The following is a 26925-nucleotide window of genomic DNA, read 5'->3' as shown; positions in this document are numbered from 1 at the left end:
TTAGGGTGGAATCAAAATTTTCCAGCAAATTGTGGAGAGACACAGAGTCGAGTGCAAACTCACAGTGGTGTCTCCAAACTGAAATGTTAACTTTGCTACACTTCCCACAGATGTGTCCTGAGCTACTGAGTATTTCCTGCATTTTCTGTTTTTACTTCAGATAAACACATGAAATTGTGTGGTGAGAAGTGAGGGTAGTTGTTCTTTTTGGAGGCTAGTCAACACAGCATCAGTAGATAACCTCCACAATTCCTTGGCACTGTTCGTAGCCCAGTCAATGTCAAAATGTCAACTGTGCCATCAATGACCTTCCTGTTTGCTAATGTATCTACGGTATTAAGCTATACTCATAACTCCTTTAATAATGAACAGCTTATTCCAGTCTTAGGGAAAAGCTGCATGACATCCAGAGTCTCTTTACCATTCATTAATCCAAAATTGGCAGTGTGACAGAATGCTGCCCATTTGCCTGAATTTGGATTTCTACTCAAGAGTTTTGCGGTGTTGAATATAAAATTCGTCCTGTCAGTGCCTCTATTCCAAAAATATTCATCTTCTGTACTCTGTGGCACAGTTTATCATGTTTCAGGATGGTCCCATTCAGCTACGTTGAACATCCTTTTTCATCCCATTAAGTGCCATAAGGAAGGACATGCTGCAAGACCGTGAGATACCATAACCTCCTAAGAAACATACATGATTCGGACTTGCAAGTTCCTCATCTGGCACTGGGCAAATACTTGGAATTTTCTACCTTGTAGAATAATTGGAATAAAATCTCAGGCAGGGGTCTGCAGTGGTTTAAAAATTGGCCATCACCTTTGTGTAATTACTGTAGGACAGCTAAAGGCAACTGTAGTATACTGTATGAAGGTCTTTAAGAACAGTATTAATAAGAGCTTTGGCTTGATCAGATAGGCAAAATTAAACACAGTGCTTCCTTAATTCCACCTTAACAATTGAGAAGAAAACAATATGATCACATACTAAGGGTAAAAAGACCTAAATTTTCCAATGCCCATATGTTTTTCTCAGTCTATACTGGTTTATTAATATTGCATACACTTATAGAAGAACAGTAAATTAGACCGTAGCTTCTTTCTGGTGTTAGATTTCACATCCTTTCTGTTATTCTAATTTAAGAAATAGCAATGGGTTGCATTAAAACAAAGTGGAACCAGCTTTTCACTGATAAAGAATGTGTTACCTACTCCCAATTTTAAAATGATCCAAATTGAGTTTAGACAGCAATGTAGGATCAGTTCCAAGCGATTGATCACTGCTATCCTTTTTGCTATCATTAAAATGCTGTTTCATTAACTCTTTCTTGCCATTAACATTTTAACAGAGGAGTGAATAACAGCATCCCAACTATATGAGGAAATCTTTGCTGACATGGGTTGAAAGCAGTGTTGGTTGTTATCCTTAAAAGAACTCTCACATTTTTAAAAAAATGTTCCCTGTATATCTTTGAGAGTTGCATACAAATGATTTTTCAAGTGAAACTAAATTTGTGTCTCACTGAATTGTCATGGCACTGCAAGCTGTATCACAGATTTCTCATGGGCTGAAGGGCATGTTCCTGTGGTTACTTTTTTCGATGCTCTCCATTAAATGGAGAGCCTTTTATAAGGGTTTCACTGCATATTATATTGAAATTTGGTCGGTGACCTGTAAAATTATCCAAAAAAACACTGCAGGCAATCATTTAATTAGAACAACATTCTTCATCCTGAAGGGTTTTGGCTGTGTACAATAATATTTATTTTAGGGATCTTGTACTGTTCACTTAATTTTACATTAAGCAAATGGGATAGCTGTGACCTACTTAAAGTTGCACAGTTGTTGAACTGTCTCTTTCTCTGCTGTTTTTAGCAGTCTGCTATGTCGAGTTTCCCTGCTTCCAGGGTTATGTCTCAGAATACATTTAGATCCTTCATTTTACTTGTTTTAAATGGGAGAATTTGTGCCATTTATAATAGCTGATGCCCTATGGGAGTTGATGGGTAATAGGGTAGAATTTATTATACAGGAGCATGCTGTATAATTCTAAAATGACATAATTTTCCCCTATGCCATATGTTTTTACAACAAGATTTATAACTAAATAGAATAACCTCTGGCAATTTGGGATATAGTATGTTTTGCATCATTGTGGTTTCTTTTCATGCCAAGCAATTGAAGCTAAGAGCTGGAAAACTGTGGGACAATGGTGCCAAAACTGACTGCAGAGTGCAATTACAGCATGATCAATTTCCAATGATAAACTGTGAACACAGGAATTTTATATGCCATCTTAACAGAAAGCAGGCCACATCCACATAACGCAGCAAATGACATTGCAAAAAAATCATTAATGCATTACTGATAGTACCATAGACACAACCTTTTGCTAATTCCAACAGCCAAGGTTGAGAGTGTGGACATTGCAGACCTCTTTGTTTTGGTCCTAATGTTGAAACAAGCAACACAGAGGTGGTCAGGTGAACCTTTGGAACTCAATTCTTGTGCAAATTTGAATGCTGCAATTTTGTATATAATACAATTTTTGGAAAATACTTTTATTTTCCCTTCATTCTATATATAAGTTTCTCCACATAGTGTCTTGATTTAAATTAAACTATTTAGCTTTCACTGTAAATTGGCCAACTGGTATTATTAGCTTTTTTAAGTTGACTGTAGAACCCCAAGGACATCTTGCACAATGAGCCTAGGTCTTTCAGATAGCTGGTAAGGCATTGAGTTCAATATAACTTTACCCATTCAATTTACATTACGGCAGTGGTGAGGGGTAGCTTCCAGAGGCTTTTCTTGAATATGACCACTTAGCTGTGTCTTTAAAACTTGAAGAATAAGCTGCTGTGGTGGTTTAGTGAGTTTTGCAATGAGTAGTACACACGGAGGAGGTCCCAGATTTGTTCATTAATCACTTGAACGGCATTGCACATTCCAGTTTCTTGGCATCAGTGGAATCATCTTTCAGGAAGAAGTCATTGCTTCATTTTAAGCAGCTGGAGCCAGAAACAAAAAAATAAAATACCCTAATAAAATCTCTGAAAATGAGAAAACTCAAATTGTTGGATTTTGTTTTGTTTTTGTTTGCTTCAATACCTGAGGAATGCATGGATCTATTTACTTATTTTACAATTTTGGTTAAGACCAGAATAGTTATGTTGACAGAACAGCAGTACAATTCCTGTTATTCAGCAGGAGTAAAACTTATATAAAACCGGCCAGTTGTCTGTTTCTACCAATCCTTTATCCTCTCTAAGATTTTGTGTTGCCTCATTAGCGGCCTCTAATTTTGTCTAAGTGATCTTAATTTCTTTTACGCTTAAAATGTCCAAGACAATACTGTAATATTATGTTATGTGATTGTTTTTCTTTTCATCCATTAATGGTGGTTTTAATCAACACACACAAAATTCTGGAAGAACTCAGCAGGCCAGCCAGCATCTATGGAAAAAAAGTCCAGTCCACGTTTCGGGCCGAGATCCTTTGGCAGGTCTGAAGGAAAAAAGATGAGTAGATTTAAAAGGTGGGAGGGAGGGGAGAGAGAAACACAAAGTGATAGGTGAAACTGGGACAGGGAGGGATGAAGTAAAGATCTGTGAAGTTGATTGGTGAAAGAGATACGGGGCTGGAGAAGGGGGAGTCTGATAGGAGAGGACAGAAGGCCATGGAAGAAAGAAAAGGGTGGAGGAGCACCAGAGGGAGGCAATGGGCAGGCACGGAGATAAGGTGAGAGAATGGTGAAGGGGCAGGGCATACCGGAAGTTTGAGAAGTTGATGGTAATGCCATTTCAACTCTTCCTGCCCCTACCTTTGGTAGCTCGTTCCATATACCCACCACCCTCGTAGGTGAAAAAATTTGATTTGAAGGTTTCCTTTAAATCTTCCCCTTCTTGACTTTGACCAATATCTTCCCGATTTCAATTTCCCCTAGCCAGGGATTAAAAAGACTGTAGTAGCTGGTAAGAAAATATATTATAAATTTGGGCAAGGAGATTACATAACACAATTCTGTGGAGAAGTGAATATGGATTTTCGATAGCGTTTTGATCTAGTTGATAACAGCAACAGATGAGCTCAGCAGAAATGCTTTAATGCCAACTGAAAGGACAGTGCACACACAGTACTTACCCTGATAACTGGGGTCCCTTCTGGTCTTTCTGACTTGATTTAACAAGGGACTGTTCATGCAGTGCTCTGTGGATGCAGTAGATTTAATTAATTTCATCTACAAAGAGATACGAAATGATTACACTGTTGTCAAGTGAAGTGGTTCTAATAACTCTCCACATTCAGCGTTCGTGCAGGAATCTGCAGGACTCCACTGTGGAAAACTGCAGGGGCTGCTGATTATTAAAATGATTTTGACAATCAAGAAATGCAAAATTAATATAATTAAATAATAAAGCCATTTATAAAAGCAGCCTTTAAGAAAGGATAAAACCCAAATGCATGATTAAATCTCAGAGTAAACAATGATTTTGTTTATTTTTGGTGATTATCCTGCTGCAATGGGTTACAGCTATTCATGCTCTCAGCATGGGGTATAAAATGGAGTCGCCATTTCTGTTGCATGTAAAAGATTCCAGAGCCCATTTCAAACAAGATAGGTTTTTGCATTTCCTTGCATAACAATAGTGACTGCTAAAAGTCAAATAACTGAAAATCTGCTGATGCTGGAAATCCAAGCAACACATCCAAAGTGCTGGAGGAATTCAGCAGGCTGGGCAGCATCTATGGGGAAAAAACTACAGTCGACGTTTCAGGCCAAGGCCCTTTGGCAGGACCTTGTGACTGGTACATTTTGCGAAATGTGACGCAAATGTGCTTCATTTGCGAAATTGTGACTGCTTCATTTTCTTTGGATCTTCTTTTGTGGCATGGAAATGCAGTCTGCAGAAGCTGAAACCTGGCACAAAAAAAGCAAACTGCTGGAAGGATGCAGCGAGTCAAACAGCATTTCTGGTGGCGGGGTGGGAGGCATTGGCAGCTTCACAACATAGAAAGGCGTTGTTTTAAAGGAATCTTATACTTCGGCAGAGAATATAATTTGCTGGAGGGGGTGGGTAATTGCATCATTTTGTGTTTAATCTTTTACTTACAGTTTACCTATAAATCCCGAATTCAGAGAGAGCCACAAGAGATGAGATCAGGAACTTTTTTTTCCTTTTGATGTACGATTCTATTGGTGTTCTTCATCTTACTGAGGATCCAAGGTAAAATGCTAAGTGGAAGCTTCTGCACTAGGGCAGCATTAAGATTGTGTATCAGACAGTATAATAGTGATATTAAAGGTACCATGTAAACACAGTGCGTTAAAGCTACCAATTAAACTTGTCTATGTCAATTTCATTGGTGAACATTAGCATCAAGAAACCTTTATATCAGTGTGACAGTTATCCACTTCTTTGCAGCTGAGACAGTGGCTATGAATTAAGGATTTGACTAAGAAAGAATGAAGCTTTGAAGGGAATGAAGTCACTGACTTGACTAGAGAGTAGTGTGATCGTATTTGAAATGATGATCATTTTCACAGCATGTTTCTTCAACACTTTCCACAATCTCTTTGTGTTATTGGAAATGCAAGATTAAGCAGGCAGAGTATTTGAATCTCATATTCCATCCAGGTAGCCTCCAACCTGATGGCGTGAACTGCTTGTCTCCAACTTCCAATTTTTTTTCTCCCTTCCCTTTCCCTGTCCTTCTATTCCCCACCTTGCCTTCTTACCTCTTCTCCTCACCTGCCTGTCATCCTTGAGTGGCCTTTCTCTTTCCCTTTTCCTCATGGTCCACTCTCCTATCAGTTTCTTCTTCTCCAGCCCTTACCCTTTCCACCTATCACCTCCCAGCTTCTTACTTTAATTCTCTTCCCCCACCCACCTGGCTTCACCTATCACCTTCTAGCTTGTACTTCCCCTCCCCCTTCCACCTTCTTATTCTGGCTTCTTCCTCCTCCTTTTCCACCCCTGATGAAGGGTCTTGGCCCAAAATGTCAACTGTTTACTCATTTCCATAGATGCTACCTGACCTGCTAAGATCCTCCAGCTGTTTGTTTGTGTTACCATGGATTTCCAGGATCTGATGAGTCCATTGTGTTTATATTTGAAAAGCTACAAGTTTGTATATTTCAGAATTCAGTGGGACAGATTTTATATTTGAAATGATGGAGAAATAGTTGTCATGTGGTTCTGTTACAGTGTGGAAGGAACAACACCCTCTGGGGATTATGGCAGGGTGGACAAGATCTTAGATTATTAACTAGAAGTCTAGACTGTGGATCCCATGTTCAAAATTCCAGCAATTGGTAATGTATTTAGGAAGGTACCAAAGAATCATCAACGTAAATAGAAACATAGAAATCTACAGAACAATACAGGCCCTTCGGCCCACAAAGCTGTGCCGAACATGTCCCTACCTTAGAACTACCTAGGCTTACCCACAGCCCTCTATTTTTCTAAGGTCCATGTATGAAAAAAAAACTTACTCCTGACATCTCCTCTGTACCTACTTCCAAGCACCTTAAAACTACGTCCTCTCATGCTAGCCATTTCAGCCCTGGGAAAAAGCCTCTGACTATCCACACGATCAATGCCTCTCATCATCTTGTACACCTCTATCAGGTCACCTCTTATCATCCGTCGCTCCAAGGAGAAAAGGCCGAGTTCACTTACGAGTTCATGTTCCCCAAACCAAGCAACATCCTTATAAATCTCCTCTGCACCCTTTCTATGGTTTCCACGTCCTTCCTGTAGTGAAGCGACCAGAATTGAGCACGGTAAGTGCTCCAAGTGGGGTCATACAGTGAAATTTGAGTCAAATACAGGCCAGACCAGACAATGATATATGAAAGGAAATCTGCAGAAAGTACCTGTGCATCCTACTGCAAGTAACGCTACCTACAGAATATAATTTTGCCCCTGAAAATCAACTCTGGATCTAAACCTTTTGAACTGATATTTAAGACCTAAATAGTTTTAAACACAATTCCATTTTTAGTTTCATTTTAATGTTAGTTTATGAGCTTTCATCTTGTATCTTAGTACCATATCCACTCTTTATTACATTCTGTTACATATTTAAAGGTTTACCTGAAATGGAGGTTTTATTTTCTAATTTGCAGTCTGTGAGATATTTTGTTTGTGACAGGTCATTCAGCAAATGATAAGAGGCTTCAGAGGGCGGTGTAGCTGCAGCTAGAATTCCTATCTAGGTCTTTGTGAGCAGATTTTATTGAGATTGATGATGAACATTACAATTTGGCTACTCAGAAGAAAATTTGGGCCTTGTAATATTTAGTGTCATTATTGCTGAAACTTCTATGTTAATTAGGTGGGCTAGAGTTTGCATTCTTCAGTTAGACTATAGCAGATCCTGACATCAATTAGTGTCAAATATGGTTTCAAACGTATTGGTGAACCTTTGCATCATTTGCCATGTAGAGAGTTGAGACCACAAACAATATTAAGTGTTGCTATGTTGGTATGGATTCAGAATCTTTAAATAGTTTGAGCCTCCGGGTCGATGCAGTAGTGTACTTCATGGACAAAAAAGGGGAAAACATGTCATCCTGCCACTCTATCTTAAGAGTGACTTAGCAGTTTCTGCTTATTTGTTATGACACAATTGGAGACAGAGGCATTCTTGTCTTTGTGCATCATTCCCAATGCTCATACTGCACTGACATTTTACAACAGCATGTACACATACGCCCGCCAGCTGCAGCACACTTAATTAATCAGAGCACAGAAAAACAATTAACATAAATCCATCTGTGATGTTCATTGACAGGAAATTTTTTCTGTCCGGGCACAGCATGCAGTATCCAGTAGTGCAAAAGTCCTGGGGTTTTTTTCACAACTGGATATCAATTTGAGCTATTGTCCTTCAGGTTTTCTATTTATAGTTGGTGTTTTGTTTCAAATCGAATACTATTATTTTGTTTATTTAGAGAAGCAAAGCAAAGCAAACAGCATTATGAAGGACCCCATGCACCCCTCATACAAACTCTTCTCCCTCCAGCTGTCTGGGAAAAGGCACCGAAGCATTCGGGCTCTCACGACCAGACTATGCAACAGTTTCTTCCCCCAAGCTATCAGACTCCTCAATACCCAGAGCCTGGACTGACATCTTGCCCTATTGTCCTGTTTATTATTTATTGTAATGCTGCACTGTTTTGTGCTCTTTATGCAGTCCTGGGTAGGTCTGTAGTCTAGTGTACGTTTTTTTTTCTCTGTGTTGTTTTTTATGTAGTTCATTCTAGTTTTTGTACTGTGTCATGTAACACCGTGGTCCTGAAAAAACGCTGTCTCATTTTTACTATATACTGTACCAGCAGTTATGGTCGAAATTACAATAAAAAGTGAATTGACTTGACCTAACTTGAGATGTAGGCCCTTCCAGCCCTTTGAGCTGTGCCACCTAATCTTGGGACAATTTACAATGACCAATTGACCTACTAACCGGCATGTCCTTGGACTGTGGGAGGAAACCTGAGCACCCAGAGGATACCCGTGCATTCCATGGGGAGGATGCGCAGAGGCTCCCTACAGAGGACTCTGCAATTGAACTCTGAACTCCGAAGCCCTCAACTGTAATAGTGTTGTGCCCCACAGTTTTTTCATATTGTTGGAATAACAAGTGAAGAGCATTAATTAAAACACTCTCCTGTGCTTACTTCTGAATTTGGTGTAATATTACAATTGTATTATGTTTTCTGCAGGTGTTTTTTCTTGATTATTTTGTTCAGGTACATGGCACGAAGTAATGCTTAAAGAAAAACTGCAGCTGAACTGTAACAAGCAATCTATAAATATTCACAAATAACTTTAGTTGTATAATGCACAGATTTATTTGTGTGATTAGGCTCCCAAGAGAGGAGGAAGATAACCCTTAGAATATCCTGATACTTATCCTTGTAGACTAAAGAATCAAATTGCAGTTAATTTTGAAATTGAAACTGGAGATCTTATTAATATGTGAACTTCCTCTTTCCAATTCAATGGCAGAGTACAAAGTCAATTTCTTTTCCAAGGGAGTACTTCGGCTGCTTTTTTTATGAGGTTGTCAGTCAAGTGTCTTATGTCATTGCGGGAAAGGAGAGGCTTAGTATTGTGTGTTCTGTTGATTCATAGGATGTGACCTTCATAAGCTGAGAGAACGTCCAAGTGCCCAACCCTAGCTGCCCTTGTGAAGTTGATAGTGAGCTGCTGCTGATCTTGAGGTGTGGGTGCACCAGCAATATTGTAATGCAGAGAGTTCCAGGAGTTTGAAGCAGTAATGGAGAAGGAATGACAATGTCAGGATGGTCCGTGTCTTGGGGGGGGGGGGGGCAACTGCCATTCAGTGGTGTCCCTGGTGTGCTTTTGCTCCACTCGTCCTTCTAGCTGTTAGAGGTTGTGGTTTGGAAAATGTTGTCTAAGGAGTTTTGGTAAGTTGCTGCAATGCACTGTACAAATGGTAACAACTGCTGCGACAGTGTCTCGGTAGTGGAATGAGTGAATGGTTGTGGTCAGGCTGTCTATCAAGCAGGCTGCAATATCCAACGAGGTGTCGAGGGTCTTGAGAGTTGTAACTTCGATTAAGGATGTTTGGAAGGAGAGCTAAAAGGAGGATCTTTATTTCTGAAGGTGTTATGTTATTCAAGCTTCACACTGGAAAATCATTCTGTTTATTAATATTACAGGGTGCAAGTTTGCTCATACATTCCACATGAAGTTATTAATATCTAACGTTACAATGCAAAGGGGCTGAGCTGCAGCATTTGAGGGAATGAGTCAGAAAGTCCCACCCTGACAAGTTTCCCTGACCTCCATATTGGCTGCTTCTGGAATGGTATCGAGCTAGACCCAGTGCAAGGCTGTCTGTGTCTCCTCCCAATGGACCTATGATGTGGAGGAGCTCAGGTGGGAAGACTCAGCTGTAAACGTGTTAGTTATGACTGAATGGAGAATTGAAGCACTGCCCCATTGCCTTGATCTGTAAAATGGAGGATGGAGTTAAAAAGAGATATTTTACCAGTTGTAATACTTTGACTGGAATCAGCAATTTTCCAATTTTGACATTTGATGCTAATTTCACAATCAAGGACAAGAAATTGAAACACATCTGAAATGTGCTTATGAACCCTTAAAGAAAATGGTCAAGAAATTCTACGGTGTATCAAATTGCAGATTAAAACTCGTTGCATGGAATTCCCGTGTCAGTTTGGTGTGTAGCCACGGTGGTGGGAAAGCACCCCCCCCCCCCCCCAAGTAGTGGGTAATGAACATAGCTCCTAAATGGACAATCTCAAGAACATCTGATCTGATTTAAGGTGCTGCTGCTCCAGCTAATCCGTGGACTGGGGCACGAGGAATTGGCTGTTAAGAAATTAATCTGAGCATCTTATTTGCTTGCACTGTTACCGAAATGCTAGGACAGCTTATTAGAATCCATCTTTTTCATGTTTGCATCTCTGAGTACAGGCTGCAGTGAGATCATCTCCTCTCTTGACATTCATACACACACATCTCCAATGGTAGGCGTTGCTTGATGATTCGGAATGGAAGCCAGGAATAACCTTCTGGATTGTTAAACCAAATTATAATTTCCCTCCTAAGATCAAGCATATCTGTGGATCTAGGTTTTTACTTGGAATTCTTGTTGGGTTGGCTCAGCTGTTTTCTGGCTTAAAAACTATTATGTTGGGCATGTATCTGCTGCATTTTATGGTTATGGCAGCAAACTATTGATCAGATTTTTTAATTATGTTTTTTATTATGTTCAAGCCTATTCAATTAAAGTCTATTTTAATTACTGCATCATACCATGTATAAGCAATCGTGACAATTTGCCTACCGCAATTTCATGAAATGACAATTTAATGGTGGAGTATTTTAGTATCGTGAATGTTCGTTCTTAGCTGATTTGTGAGGGTACGGGAAGTGCCAAACAGCGGTGAGGAATATTTGATCTATTTCCGTCTGCAGAAGTTTGCCCATGTGTCAGCTGCCAGTTAACTGTAGCATTTAAGGATGATTTGGAACAGATGATGAGGTTCAATGCTATGACTTAATTTATGGTTGGGCAGCTAACATAGCTTTAATTAGAAATGTTTCATGCTTATCAAGAGTTTATCATTGAATGTACATGGGGAAGTTTCTTGGAACAATATATTATAGAACCAACAAGGGAATTATCCAATGTAGATCTGGACAAGCGTAATGAAACAATATTACTCAATCAATCATTGGAAAGTAGGGAAGAGTGAACATAATATAAAAGAACTTGGGTGTGAATCTAAAGAGCAAACACGAGGAAATCTGCAGATGCTGGAAATTTTGTGTTCCACCAGCATTTTGTGTGTGTTGTTGTTTGGGTGTGAATCCAGTGTTTCAAACTCAAAGGAAAGGAATTTCAGAGGTATGAAGCCAAAGTTGGATAAAATCAAAGGAGAAAACAGATTTAAAAAGCAGATTATAGATAAACATTGGCAGGCATTTGAGGAACAGTTCTATTGTTCTCAACAAAAATAATTGATTGAGAAATTAAGTTTTCCAAAATGGATGAGTCATCCATGGTAAGTTTGATAGTATCTCTAGAAGGGGAATTTCATGTTTGAAAGATTAACATTAGTGTGGCTCGAGGGAGAATCTGGCATGCATTTTTAAAAACTATACACCTTTAAACGTGATTTTCTACTTCACTAGAAATGGATTTAAGATCTGAAAAAAAACACTTACTTTATATTAGATTATTTATCCAAGAATTACCTCACTTTTCTCCCTTCAGCTTATTAAGTTGGCAAAGCTTTTTCAATTTAAACTCTAATTCTTCTCCCAAGGGTTTCAGCTGACTCTCTGCCAGTCTCATTGTTGTGCTGGCTCTCCCATTTTCCTCTTTCTTTCAATTAATAGTGGTATTCTCACCACTTTCTCGGAGTTAATTTGGGATCACTCTGCCCTTCCATATCACAGTGTTGGTTTCACTTCCACCCAGAGTGCAGCACTTGCACGTTCTGCTTCCTCTCGCTTGGTCCATTCTTTTAATTTTCATCTCTCCTGCACTCTCCCCTTCATTTCTTCTCCTCAGTGTTATCTGTTCTTTGCATCATCACTGTCCATTCTTTATTCAAGGCCATTCATACCCTTCCCTCTCCTTTCACTTTAGTCCATTAGCCTATTATTTTGTTCTGCTGGTAGATTCTTTTGGACGGATCTCTGTCTCTCCCTGGCACAGGGATTCAGAATGCAAACCATGTCAATGGGAAAATTCCTATTCTTATGACACCTCCTGTCTGCATTATAAAGGACATCATCTCTGTGTTGTCAAGCTGGGTTTGGTATTAGGGAAAATTGTCCAACAATATTTGGGAAATGCTGAAGTGAAATAGAGGCTCCTGTCTTCACTAATATTTGGCTAAAACCTCTGGTAAATGACATTTCCTAAAAATAAGTTGTTTATCATTGTGGGAAGGCTAATGTGGAAAACAGACATGTATATATTTATTAAGGAAGGAGATTGGGTTTTATAGTAATTGTAAATTTTCTATTGGGAAGGTACGGAGTACTAAACAAATTTGATACCAGGGATGACAAACAGCTGCAGTTGACTGCCTTGTAGATCATAATGACCGTAAAGGTGGTGCTGATAGCAGACTATCCTTAAAACATGCTGTTATATGTCTGTGAATGAATTATTTGTTTGAAAAATTCTTTGCCAGACATTTAATGGGAGCAGTGCCTGAAAAAGGTGTTGATTATTGCAAGTTTTTATTAGACTCATTTAATTGCAAGTCTCAATGTTTCAGAAATCTTTCGGCAACATTAAATATCATAATATCAACTTCTGATTTAAAGATTATTGCCTGAGAATACTGTCTGTCTTCACAGATGCTACCTGATCTGCTGACTATTTATAGTACTTCCTCTTTCCAGTCCAGAGGGAGATTCTTGATAAATCATAACCTTGTATCTTCCAACCATTCCAGAATTATCAGATGATCTCAACTTCTCTGGTACCACCTTTGGCCTTCCATCAAATACATATTGTGCTGAAGTGTGACCATAATATATCATAGATATAACCTTTATTTTAAAAAAAAAATCACCTCCTGAGATTCCCAAATGCAGCAAAGCCAAAGCACTGTTTACAAGTTCCTTTCATTTTTGGCTAAATTCGCATCTTGGATTTCTCAGTCACTTTGCCTCTATCAGACTGCAACTTAGAAATTAGCAGCACAAGAAATGTGAACTTGAGTGGGTCAGAGACCTCCCACACCTGCTGCGTCACTTGCAAATGTTATGCTTCCATACTTGCACATAGTTTGCCTTACACTGTGCAGCTGATAACCAAACTCTCATATCGGACTTTCCTATGGCACCACGTATTGGCATTTCTTCTTCTGAATCCACTCCAGCTGCAAACTGAGTGTTGTATGTATCTGTGTCTGCTTAGACCGTGTAGGGGCATTGGCTGCTAAAATAGGGTAAATGTTCTCTTGCGTTCCTGTTGTATTAACTTCTGTAGTAACTGCCTCGTGCTGGTATGCAGCATATGTTATGACAATGAGCCAAGCAGACTTGGAGCTCAGAATCAGAATCAGGTTTAATATTATTAGCACATGTGTGAAATTTGTTATTCCGAGGCAGCAGTACATTGCAATACATAATAAAAATTGCTGTAAATTACAGTAAATAGTATATATTGTAGTGAGCATTTGGTCCATAATGACAGACGAGGAAGCTCGTTAACTCAACAACCGCTTTATTGTGATAAACAGAAAAGAGACCGGGCACTGTGACCCAGAGAGTGAACCCAACCAGTCTCATACAGACCAGGGAGGTGACCAGCAGACACCCCAGCTACAGTTATGGTGACCCACAAATACACAAGCAAATAACTGTATAAGCCAAGCTAAAATGTAACAATAAATGAATTGGAAGTTCCCACCATAATCCCACAAAAGCATTTTAACACAAGAACAATAAGCAGTACTGGTCATTAGAAATGTGGGGGCAGTCTGTTGACTGTGCATCCCCCCAGAGCATCACAATATGTATATATCTTAAAAGTTAAAGTCAATAAGTAGTGTTCATGGATTCATTGTCCAATCGAAAATCTGATTGCTGAGGAGAAGAGCTATTCCTGAATCATTGAGTGTGTGCCTTCAGGCTCCTGTACCTCTTCTCCAATGGTGGCAATGAGAAGAGGGCATGTTCTGGGTGATGGCTGTCTTTAATGATCAATGCTACCTTTTGAGGCATCGCTCCTTGAAGATGTCCTGGATGCTGGGAAGGATAGTGCCCATGATGGACCTTTCTGTTGCTTATTTTGATCCAGAGCAGTTCCCCCCCCTCCGAGCCCCCCCCCAATACCCGATGGTGATGCAGCCAGTTAGAATGCTGTCCATCTACATCTGTAGAAATTTGTGAGTATCTAAAGTGACATACCAAATCTCCTCAAAATCCTAATGGAATATAGTTGCTGGTGTGCCTTCTTTGAAAGTGTATTGATAGGTTGGGCCCAGGATAGAGCCTCAGAGATAGTGACACCCAGGATCTTGAAATGACATGGATTTGATTACTAGAATGTGATGAACTTAGAATATAATACTGGCTGGGCCTTTGTCACATGATTCTTAAATTTTTGAACTGAGCACAAAATGAGCTGGAGCCCCTGATTTATATTTTTACCTGTGTAACCTCTCGTGGTAAGTTTTCATGACAGAAAAAAGTGTTGGGTTTGGATTGAACATGCCCAATGTCACTTGCTACCTTATTACCCATAATTATTATTTACTGAGGCATGAGAATGGATGGCTATTTACAGACCATATGTCAGGGTATTGGATCTTGAAACAGGAAAATCAAACAAGATTAACTTGTTAGCTCTGCAGTTATAATTTTAAATGCTGGCTGCACCAAGAGAAAAAAGGATATGTTCCAAAATAATTTCTTGTTAGGTCTTAGTACCACCATTTTGTCTAATTTCTGAATAATTTCAAACAGTCTACATAGGATCTCTATATGGCCGGTGAGGATTTGTCATTCTTCTGGTTCAGTACAGTTTAGAATGGACAAGCTTTGAAATTGTCCAGAATTTTGCATCTTAATTTTGATAACACTTTCATAGGTATGCAGATGAAGGTGAGGTGCTGCAGTACAAGAATTAATAATGCTACCACAAACTTAACCATCTTGTCAGTAATTTTATATTACTTGTGTGTGTGTGTGGTCTCCAAGTTCATAATTATGTATCTTCTTAAAAACCAACCATCCTAAAGTTGTTTCATGCTTTTGTACCAGCACTTATCCCACCAGAAATGCAATGGCATCTTCATATTACAGGCTGGGTACCCTACATCCAAAATTCCAAAATCCTCAAACTTCTGAAATCCATATTTTGTTTTGAGCACTGATGTGATGTCACGAATAGAAAATTCCCTAAGATGCTGGGGAGGTTCCCAGGCGATATTTGTGTCTCAGCACGCTATAGGTGGTTCTGAGAAGTGACCTCACGTGTGTAATGAATAGAAATTAATGAAATATAGAAAAACACTGTATAAAGCAAAAAAATGAAGATCTCGATCGTGTATCATCAGCTTTGGAGTGAACATACACAACTTAACGGTTAGCTGATCATGAAACAAGCCAAGATGAATCATGATAAACTGAAAATTTAAGGTAATTGTGAATATTTAGCAGGCTGGTTGCAGAAATTTAAGAAAAGGCAGAGCATTAAATTTTTAAAGTGTCTGCTGTTCATGAAAATCTAGCACCAGAACAAGTCTATGATGCTGATTGTTTTTATAGCTTAAGTAACAGCATTAAATTTTTAAAGGATCACTGATGATAATCTAACACGGGAACAAGTCTACATTTTGATTGTTTTTGTACCTGAGATAAAACTAAAAAAAAAGTAAAATACAAATACAAATCTTTTAACTTAAACAGGGCATCATAGGTGGAGACTGAAAGCCTGCTGTTGTTTGTTGTTGTTCAACAGCTGATTCAGTTATTCTCTCGTTGCAGCTGGGCCACACACATTATATTACCATTTTATTAATGGTATGTAATATTTTGTTTACTGTTAAGTACATATATGTGATGAACAAGTGTAAGATAAAGGCTGCTTACTGGTAACAAATAAATTCAGAGTCAGAAATGATGGTGATACTGAGCTATCCTTATTATATATTCCAAAATCCAAAATGCTTCCAGCCCCAAGCATTTTGGATAAGGGGTACTTAACCCATAACAAGTTGTTCTATGTTTAATTGCAGAATCAGTCCGCTAGATGTTTTGGTGAATGAAAGTCTTAAAATTAATTCAAACTTTAAAGAAAATTTGTTATCAAAGTACATATATGTTACAATATACAACCCTGAGATTCATATTAATGTTGGCATACTTAATAAATCCATAATAGAATAATAACCATAATAGAATCAATAAAAGACCGCACCAACTGAGGCATTCAATCAATATAAAAGACATAATTGTGTAAGTACAAAAAGAAAGAAATAATGATAATAAATAAATAAGCAACAAATATTGAGAACGTGAGATGAGGAGTCCTTGAAAGTGAGTCCATAAGTTGTGGGGCATTTCAATGATGAAGTAGAGTAAAGTTCAAAGTAAAATTTCTTGTCAGAGTACATGCATGTCACCACATACAGCTGTAAGATTTCTTTTTCGCGTACACACTTAAGGGCATTGGTGGACTTAGCAAATCGATAGAGTAGTAACTGTAACTGTTAACTGTAAACAGGATCTGTAAATGTCAGGAACTGAAAGCTGTAAGCTGCGCAAATGAAGATAATAAATAAATAGCAATAAATAATGAGCATGAAATAACAAGGTAAGAATCCTTAAATGAGTGTAGCTTCAAGAGCTTGATGGTTGAGGGGTAGTATCTGTTTTGAACCTGTTGGTGTGAGTTCTGAGGCTGTTGTACCTCCTACCTGATGGTAGCAGTGAGAAAAGGGCATGGCCTGGATGGTGAGCATTTCATGTAGATGTGCTCATTAGTTGGGAAGGTTTTACTTGTGATGTACCAGGCCAAATCCACTACCTTTTGTAGGATTTTCCACTCAAAGGCATTGGTGTTCCCACACCAGGTTGTAATGCAGCCAGTCAGCACACTTTCTACCACACATCTATAGACGTTTGCCAAGGTTTTTGATGACATGCCGAATCTCTGCAGATTCCTGAGGAAGTAGAGGCACTGTCATGCTTTCTTCACAGTTATATTTATATGTTGGATCTAGGGCAGGTCCTCTGAGATAGCGACACCCAGGAATTTAAAGTTCCTGACCCTCTCCACCTCTGATCCTCCGATGATTACTGGCTGATGGTCTTCTGCTTTCCCTCTCCTGAAGTCTACCATCAGTTCCTTGGTCTTGTTGACATTGAAGTTGTTGTTATTGCACTACTCAGCCAAGTTTTCAATCTCCCTCCTGTGTGCTGATTCATCACCACCTTTGATACGGCCACAGCAGTTGTGTCGTCAGCAAGCTTCTATGTGGTGTTGGAGCTGTACTTATCCATACAGTCATACGTGCCAAGCAGGGGGCCAAATACACATCCCTGTGGTGCTCCAGTACTGATGGAGATTGTGGAAATGTTTTTGCCAATCCGAACTGACTGATTTTTGCACAGTACTGTATCACATGGGAAGATCTTTGATCCAACTCTTGTGCCTGCTCTGCTCTCTTGATGCAGGTCGTAGTAACATTTGCCCTTAATCTGCTTGTCTAAGAATCCTTCTAAATGGCCAGAACAGATCCCTGCCCTTCCTTTCGATTCGCTGCCTGTGTCGATGTAAGTGAAATCACCTTGGAACTATGTTTGTGAAGAGGTGATTTTGTGTATTTTGACTGCTGGCATCTTGTGCAATGAGCCTGTCTGCTCATGAGCATAAGCAGACATTGTCTGCTGTCATGTGTCCATAAGGGATCACTGTATATATTAGAACCTTTTTCTGAACAGAAAGGTTTTCCATTGCTCAATGTACCAATCATGGAGGTCATGTGAATGCCATATTTTTTTGGATATTGAGTGGCCCCTTTATCCTGAGTGATTTTGTGTTGTAGACACTTCTAATTGTTCTGTCCAAAGAGATGGATCCTAGAGAAAGATAGCTTTCTTTTTTACTGGCACCTCACACTGAGCTGAGCACAGATACACCAAATGCAATTCTAGGACCAGGAGAGCACAGTATAAAAACCTATTGCACCCCGCAATACAAGTGAGCAGATGCAGTGACGTCACTGTGCATCCTCAAGCTAACCAGAACCATCAGCCAGTGCCAGAGACAGAGCTGCAAAGAGACCTGGAGCTGAGAGTCATGAGGTGGAGCCTGGAGAACAGGAGGAAGGAGAACGCTAGCACGGGATGACCCCACTTAGTAGCTACAACTTCATTTGCCAGCTGAGGAGTGGAGCCAAGCAATTTGAAGTTACAGAAAAATAAACTGGCACTTCCCCTGTGAAAGCAGCTTTAAGTTTGATTTATTTTGCAGTTGGCTGTAACTCCAGCACTTAAAGATGGCCATGGTTTCACATGCTACAACATGTCTGCGTTCAAACTCAGCAGTCCTCCACCACATTCCCTCTAAACATTGATTACTTATTTTAAATGTGTCTGTCGTCCAAGCTTTATTCTCTCTTTGTGATATTTCTTTTAAATCCTCTGAACACTCAGTCCTGCCTTCCTTCCCCCTGCTACTGAGGTCTCACCCTCTCTTCCCTTCAATACTTCCCTCCCAATCCTTTGTCTCACTTCGCTGGATTTTCTCTATATAAAGAAGGTAGACATCCTAAATCTGGTACGCAACTCTGCCTGTGTTTTTAATATTTATTTATGGAAAGATAGTGGTAAAAAAGTCTCAAGTTGATAGTACTGCTGACTCTGCTTACTGTGGTGTATGACCATCTACCCACAATGTATTATTTTATTCCAGCAATGGATACTGTCTAATCCGATTGGGATAAACACCACATACAGCTTCTCTCACATAAGTAAGTAGTACTAGCTGTGACCTGTGTGTTTGGGATATGTAAGTATCTTTCATCTGTGATCCCCTTTTCAATGCATAGTCTATTATGTGCCTGATGAGGCACTGCGTCACAACCAGCAGGAAGTGTAATCACATTGGGGCAGATCTTCACCGCCCTCCCCCCACCCCCCCCCCCCCCCGCCCCAGCACTGATGGTAGGCCTTTCTTTATTTATTGTGATGGAGTGTAGAATAGGCATTTCCGGTCCTTCAAGCCTCGCCACCCAGCAATGCCCTGATTTAACTCTAGACTAATCACAGGATAATTTACAATGACCAATTAACCTACCAACCGGGATGTCTTTGGACTATGGGAGGAAACCAGAGCACCCAGAGGAAACCCACACAGTCATGGGGAAAACATACACACTCTTTACAGGCAAAGGCGGGAATTCAACCCAGGTTACTGGTACTGTAACGCATCGTGCTAACCACTAAAGTATAGTGCCACCCTATGTGAACTTAATGGAATTTAGGAGGCCATTTAGCCCATTAGGTGCATGCCGGATTCCATCAGAGGAATCCCATAATTCCCATTCTCTTCATAGTTCCCTATACACAAGGTATTCTTTTTTACAAGCTCATTTAACTCCTTTTTGATGTGTTTGCTAGTTAACAATATTGCAGGTCAGTTAGAAAAGGGAATTTTGCAGTAGCGAATTAACCCGTCAGCAGATCTTTGGAGTCTGGAAGGAAATCCAACCCACCCATCATGGATCTATCCTTGGATTCCAGCACTGCATTGGCCTTGGTCAGTAGTGGCACCTCCCACCATTTCCATCAGCTCCAGCTGCTTCTGTGCAACATCTGTGTGGATGTGGTCATTCTGCCGATTATGCGTTATCGCGAGAGACATTTGTGGGACTTCAAATAGCTCTGCCTTTGCTCACAGTTGCAGTATGACAGCTGAACAAATCTCTCTGTGGAAGCTACACCATAACGGTCAGCAAGGCATGAGGACAATGAAAGATCTGGCCAAATAGTGCAGGACAACAATAAACATTGGGAATCTACTGAATGCCGCATCAGCATTTCTATGTATGTGGTCAGTTTGCTGAGTGTATTTTATACAAGACATGTTGTAACATTATTTGAGGCACTGTATATTACTTCATACAAATCTGCCTTGACCCACAGCTGCTATAGTATGTAACAGCTAAACAAATCTCCCACTGGAAGAATCATTTCCCTTACTTAAGGATTTTTTGGGGAGAGCAGAGATGAATTCTTCTCTGCATAATTTTCCATTTCATGTCTTGACCGTTTTACCCCTGAACTCTGGATTAGCAATTAGAGCTCAAAACAAACTCCACAGCTATGCATGATACTGATATCCATGCTAAAACATATAATGAAAAGCCGATTGTTGTAAGTTTTTTTTAGTGGAAACTCCATTGCCACAGAATATCTATGTGCACATGATTAGCATTTTTAATTATATTGAACGCAGCTACAAGGGACTCTGGAACCTAAAATCAGAGAGGGAGATAGAAGCAGAAACCCTATACAAGTGAAGAAGTCTGCGGCACCAAAGAGTAGATAAAGTTGGATAGTGGCTTTTAGCTGAAGCAGGTTCCTTGGATTTAATATCCTCAGACTGTTTGTACGATTTCAACTTCATTTGTTTCATGATGCATTGGGTGGAAGGAAAACAGAACAGCAGGAACAAATCCGCTGAAGGTAAATTAAAAAAAAACATACTACTATAATTAATATACCTGTCACAATGCAAGCTGTGAAACAAGATGAAATGCAGTGGCTTCGTGATCAGCCCCTTCCTTCTAAATGTTTCCAACCATATGGAAGATGTGTACTGGACATTTATATAAAAAAGGAAGGAAATATTTGAAAGGTGGATCTGGGGATGTGGGCAGGGATGAGAATAGTAGGTTACAACCTAAGTTCCTGCTGCAAGCTGGTTAGCATTTTCAGGTGCCTGGATGAATGTTTGGCCTCTCAGCAGAGAAGTAATGTTTAGTACCAGGGAGGTGAGAACAAATTTAAATTGCAACTGGAACTTCGCAAAATACTATATTTGCATCAATATTTTGGGCAAGCAAATTTCCTGGTGATGATGACTAATGAATTCAAATGTTAGCAGATGGAAATATAATCAGGCAGATGTGACTCTGATCAATTGCATTTCCATTCAGTCCTGATCTGTTTCCACAGTTCTGCTAGGCAATTAATATTTCCCACAGACAAGCAACACCACATGTGTCTGAACTCCTGCAGGAGTTTTCAGTGAAATCAGAAAGTTTGTGCATTCCCTGTGCCATATGATTAATTTGACAGAGTTATAGAGTTGTTCCTCACAGAGATAAGCCCATCTGCCTACTACTTCCATGCTGACATTTCTGCCCATCTGCATTAATCCTGTTTCCTTGCAGACTTTATCCTTCTATACTCCCCCACCCTGCTTATGTGTCTGTCTAAACGTTTAAACATAGTAATTGTATCTGATTTCACCACCTCTTCTAGCAGCATGTTGCACCACTCACTCTAAAAAAAAACTAATCCCTAAAATCCTCTTTAAATCTCCTATTTCTCACTTTAATTGTAGTGATAACAGATTGACAAAAGTCACAGCAGGTATATCGCCAACTTCAGAACATTGGAAATACGGACTTTTACAGGTTCCATCAGAACAAGGGTAGATTATCATTACTGGTGGTGCATACTTCAGCCAAGCTCTCAGTAATGGTGACAAGATTCAAGTACATTTATTATCAAAGAATGTATAAATGATATGACCTTGAGATTTGCTTGCTCACAGGTAGCCACAAAGCAAGAAACTCCGAATGGACCCAATTTAAAAAAAAATAAATCAATGCGTTTTCAAGTCTGACATTACCATTTGAGATGTAGATCATAAGGTAGGAAGGGGTTCACTAAATGAAGATAGTTTGGTAATGCAAGTGGAGATCCTGAATGATAGAGATCAGGATTGGTTTTATGGTTCTTGATTGACCAACTGCCCACTTACTGGCCATGCACACGACAGACCTGTAGTTTCCTCATGAGATGAAAAGCAACTTTCTGCTGTGCTCTCATTTGGTACTGTCCTGAGATGCTTGTCAGGGTCCTGCGCATGCTCTCCTGCATTATTAATGGCTGCTGGATGGGCTTTGTAGCAACCCACCGGTGAGCCCAAGGATTATTCCAATGTACATGGTAATAACCACTCTGCTCAGCATTTGTAGAGTGTTACCTCATTACTTCTGTTAACATGATCGCAAAGTCAAACACACAATGTCTTAATGTCAGTTCAGGGGTATTATTTCCATGATATTTATCCGGCAGAACATTATTGAAAGGAATTTATAAAGGCAGAAATTAGAATGTATAATTATACATGTTGTCTTAATCTCTGGGTGAATTAAACAGATTAATTTTCTTTTAAGATCAATGTAAATGGTATTTAAATTTATGTTTGGTTAAGAAGTCAGAACAAATCTATGTCTGAAATATTGAGAACGGGTAAATTTGTGTAAGCAAATAGTTCTGTGAAATGTTAATATTGGGTTACAGGCGGCTGATAAGAAAAAAGTAAACAGCTTGATTTATAACTCCAATGTGTTTTATTTCCTTTACACTTCTGGTTTAAGACACTTTAGCAAAAGCAGGTGGGTGGAGCACACAGGATATTATGTTCTTTGGACAAGTCACTGTTTCCAGTGGGTGATGGAAACGATGCTCTGTGTTCAAAGATGTGTTTTAAATTGTATGCATACCGGCTCGGATTTATGTAGAATCCAAGAAGGGGCAATGTAGGCAAATCCATTTGTCATTCTGTCCTTGGTAGTTGATTGGTTTGTTCTTAATTGCCCAATGTCACATCAACACCTGGACTGAAGATGGAAATGATAAAAAATTTATAATCTGATGTTACAGATTTTAACAAAATGTAAATATATGGTCAGCGCTTGGCATTAGTTTAGACTCCCTTTTCAGCTTCTTTGTGTTTGATTTGTCTTATAGTTTCATCTTTTTGATTGATCCAATCATGTAGAGTATGTGGTATGAAAATGTGATAAAACCGATTCTGCTACAGTGTTCCTACTTGAGATAATATGCATCATAGAAGAAAGAACCTCATACGTAGGTTGAATGTTAGAAATAGTTCCTTAAATTTGTATTCTCGAATGAGAATATAAAATGTCTCTCATTGGTGATTGTAATCACAATTACTATTTTGAGAAGTGTAACTAGTGAGGTATTCAGAGTGAATTCATGGAACTTCAATCCAATAAGCTACATCCTATAAATTACTAGCAAAGCCTGAAGGAAAAATACCTATTAACTTCTCTGAGTAAAGAATATGAAATTCTGGAGTAAAATGTCACTCATTGACTAGAGCGATGTGGCTTGATACTTGAATGTGAAGTTCTGATTGTTGTGCTCAGACATGGTCAACAGTAATTTCTCTAGGGACTGATCTGATCATCCAATACGCTGTCAATGGGAGCTCAACTGACAATCTGCAGAAAGAACAGTGCAGCTGTTTCCAGTTTGAGCTTCATCGCCAGAGTTCACTCAAAATTGAAAAATTGATTCAAGATTGTTTAATGTCATTTACAGTACACAAGTGTAAAGGGGAACAACATAATTGTTACTCCAGATCCAATGCAGCACAAAAGATGACCACAAGAGGACAAAGGATGCAATAATGAGAAAACACAATAAATATAGATACTTAAGTTAGCTTATATGCATATTGATTGTCTGTGAAGTGATGTGTCAGTCCATAAGGTGACTGACAGGAAATGATAAAGTAGTGGTGGTTGAGAGTGTGGAAGGGTAGGTTGGTGGATGGAAGTGTTGATCAGCTTTGCTGCTTGGAGAAAGTAACTGTTTTTGAGTCAGGTGGTCCTGGTATGGATGCTACATAGCCTCCTCCCTGATGCGAGTGGGACCAACAGTCTATGAGCAGGATGAGTGGGATCCTTCATGATGTTATTAGTCATTTTCTGGCACCTTTCTGTAGATTTGTAACTTCAAAACATTAAACAAATTCAATAAAAGACATGGGGGTCTAAAAAATAGGCCTAACTTTGAGCTTACTTTAAGTCAGGTGTGCATATCTCACATAGAAGTGTGATGACATATGCAATTCACGTAATTTTCATGTATAACCATAATTAATTATTTAAATAAACAAGGATGCTCAATCAAACATATATACAAGATTTTACTCAAATATTTCTTAAATATTAATTACACACTCCTCTCTGTTTAGCTATAAACTCCAATTCAACTTATATGCATGTACGTAATATATATTGCAACTACTATTTACAGACATCCACAGCATAGTAAATTTTAAGTTGTCCCATTCAGGCCTAAAGATTTAATTGTTGTGGAGCATTCCTTACTCTTGCAGGATAGCATCTTTCCTGACAAGGGGGATCGCTTTGCTTGGCAGGTGAGACTTGTGGCTGTGAAACAAGTTTCTGGGGTCTTCTCCAAGGTGGTTGTAGGAGTTGACTTTAAGATTGCAGAAAGTTGTTCTGACAGTGGTAGCCACCTTTCTTCTTCTTCTTCTTCTTCTTCTTCTTTCTTGATTTTGGGAAGATGCATTTATTTCACTGGAGTAGTCTTTTGTTATCCAGTTTCTCCTCTTGGATTCGTCATCCACAAAATCATCTGATGAATCCTCAGTTTTCAGATCTCTTTTAGCTCCTCTCGTCCACAAATCCAGCTTGGCTTTGGTCATTGCATCTACTTTTGCAACCATCTTTTTGTCTCCCACTTGAAGTTCCAACAATAACCTCAAAGCACGCAAAGTAGATTCTGGTTCTTTATATTCCCAAAATCCAAGTGCTTGCAACTTTCCTGAAGCTCCTTGAACTCTCTTCCAGCTTAAAACTAAGCTACCTTTCACAAGTAACTGCCTGATTAACATATCACAGGCTTTCTCAAATATATTCAAAAACTGTTGTAGTCCCACCACTGCTTTTATCACTTTCACTATTCCTCTGAGCAGCATCATCCTTGGTCCAATGTGCTTCCCAATCCGAGGCCAGCACCAATACCTGATTGCTCTCTGTTGGGCAACGGTTCACAGTGTTCAACATGCTACAGTTGTGGCATCATCCAGTATATTTCTTAATTCGCTTTCAGTTGGCTCCATTGCAGGGGATGTGGCATACAAATGGTGGATGAACGTCCAATCAAGTTGTAGTTGTCTCAGCTAGTCATACCCCACAATGCTGGTCCCTTTGTTTTTACCACATACAACCCAGTGTGGCTTGTTGGTTGTTGTACTTCTCTGTTACAAATATCATTCACATGAGAGTTATCTTTCTCCAGTATAAGTTCTTAGTTGGGTATCTGCAGGCTCCAGTTGGATATTTTTGAAATGCTCTTCAAATATTTTGTATAACAACTGAAACAATTGAACCAGTGTCTAATTCCATTTTAATTAATTTACCATTCATTTCTGATGTAAGCCATAATGCTTGTCAATTGTTAATTTTCACAGTGTAAATCTTCAAGCCGCACAGTGCTGTTTGTCTCATCATTATTAGATTTTTCATCAACAGCATGCATATTAGTGTTCATTTTGAAACTGCCACTTGACTTTTTAGCTTTTTCTTTTCCATGTGCTGTCCATTTATTTTTGGCTGCCTGACATGCTCTTAGTATGTGTCCCACTATGTTGCAGTTTTCTACAAGTTTTGCCTTTAAATCTGCATTGATCTGGTGTATGTGAGCCCCTACAACAATGGTAACACAGTTTGTTTGGCCTGGCTGGTTTCTGTTTAGATGTTGCAATTTTATTCATGCTCAGTTTCGTTCCTGAGTGCAACTCAATTGCATCTCTGTCTGTGACTTTTATTGAAAGAGCAATTTCAACTGCTCTTTTGAATGTCAGTTGTGCTTCAGTTATGAGCCATGTTTGAATGCTTTCCTGTAGATTCCACAAACTAAACAATCTCTTAGTGTATCATTAAGCCCATTATCAAACTGACAGTGCTCAAGCTCTTCAATTCAGCTATATAAACTGAAATAGACTTCTCTTCTTTTGATCTTGCTTATGAAACTTAAATTAATCTGCAATCAATAATGATTTCAGTTCTAAGTGTTCCTGCGCCACACTTATAATATCAACAAAGTTCATATCTGCTGGTTTGGTTGGAGCAGTCGGACTTCGAAGCAAACACTATGTCTTTAAACCCAATGCACTGAACAAAATTGGTACTTGTTTCTCATTGGCTATTTCATTTGCTTTGAAATATTGCTGAATTAGCTCGTATACATACTGCAATCATCTTTTCTGTAAGCAAATGAGTCAATTTTTCGAATGTAGCCAACCATTTCTCCTTTTTTTTAAATTAAGATTACCATCATTTGGTACTGACTGAATTTTTCCTTCCTCTTTATGAACCCTTGAATTCTTCCATTTTATGCCTTACTTACAAAATTTGATTGTGTCTTCCCTTCTAAAGAACATAAACTGGGCTGCTTTTATTATACATGACTGTCTCTGCACATGCTTGGGTACGCTTTATAGTTTTTCTTTTCTTTTGAACCTCGCTGTGCTTGAACAAGTTAGTAGCTGTCTCCAGTTTGTTTTAAAAATACCTCATCAGTGTTTTCTTTTGTAACTTCAGAACATTAAACTAATTCAAAAGAAGACATGGGACTTTGAAATGCGGGTCCAACTTTGAGTTTAGTTTAAGTGAAGCATGCGTATATAACACGGTTGATTCTTTTCACATTTTTATACTTAACCAGTAATTACTTATTTAAATGAACAAGAATGCTTAATCAAACAATATTTTTATACAAGATTACTCAAATATTACTTCAGTATTAAATGTACAATAGCTTTGGTGATGTGTTGGGCAGTTTTGATTACCCGCTGTCAAGC

At 39.0% G+C, this 26925-nt stretch overlaps 1 protein-coding gene across 7 annotated transcripts in view; it reads left to right on the top strand.

Annotated features, from left to right (window-relative positions):
* Positions 1–26925, top strand: part of LOC132380129 (rho GTPase-activating protein 44-like) — a 281829-nt gene that overhangs the window by 63984 nt on the left and 190920 nt on the right. Inside the window, exon 1 of one of the 7 annotated variants that reach the window (XM_059948741.1) lies at positions 18990–19012. The exons of the other annotated variants lie outside the window; for them this stretch is intronic. The gene's annotated coding sequence lies outside the window, so the exon portion shown is untranslated. Of the gene's footprint in view, positions 1–18989; positions 19013–26925 lie in introns of those variants that run through there. 7 annotated transcript variants of the gene reach the window in all.

Source organism: Hypanus sabinus, chromosome 23 (assembly GCF_030144855.1).
Source record: "Hypanus sabinus isolate sHypSab1 chromosome 23, sHypSab1.hap1, whole genome shotgun sequence".
Taxonomy (NCBI): domain Eukaryota; kingdom Metazoa; phylum Chordata; class Chondrichthyes; order Myliobatiformes; family Dasyatidae; genus Hypanus; species Hypanus sabinus.
The sequence above is the reverse complement of the archived record's forward strand: the minus strand, read 5'-3'. Positions and strand labels throughout refer to the sequence as shown.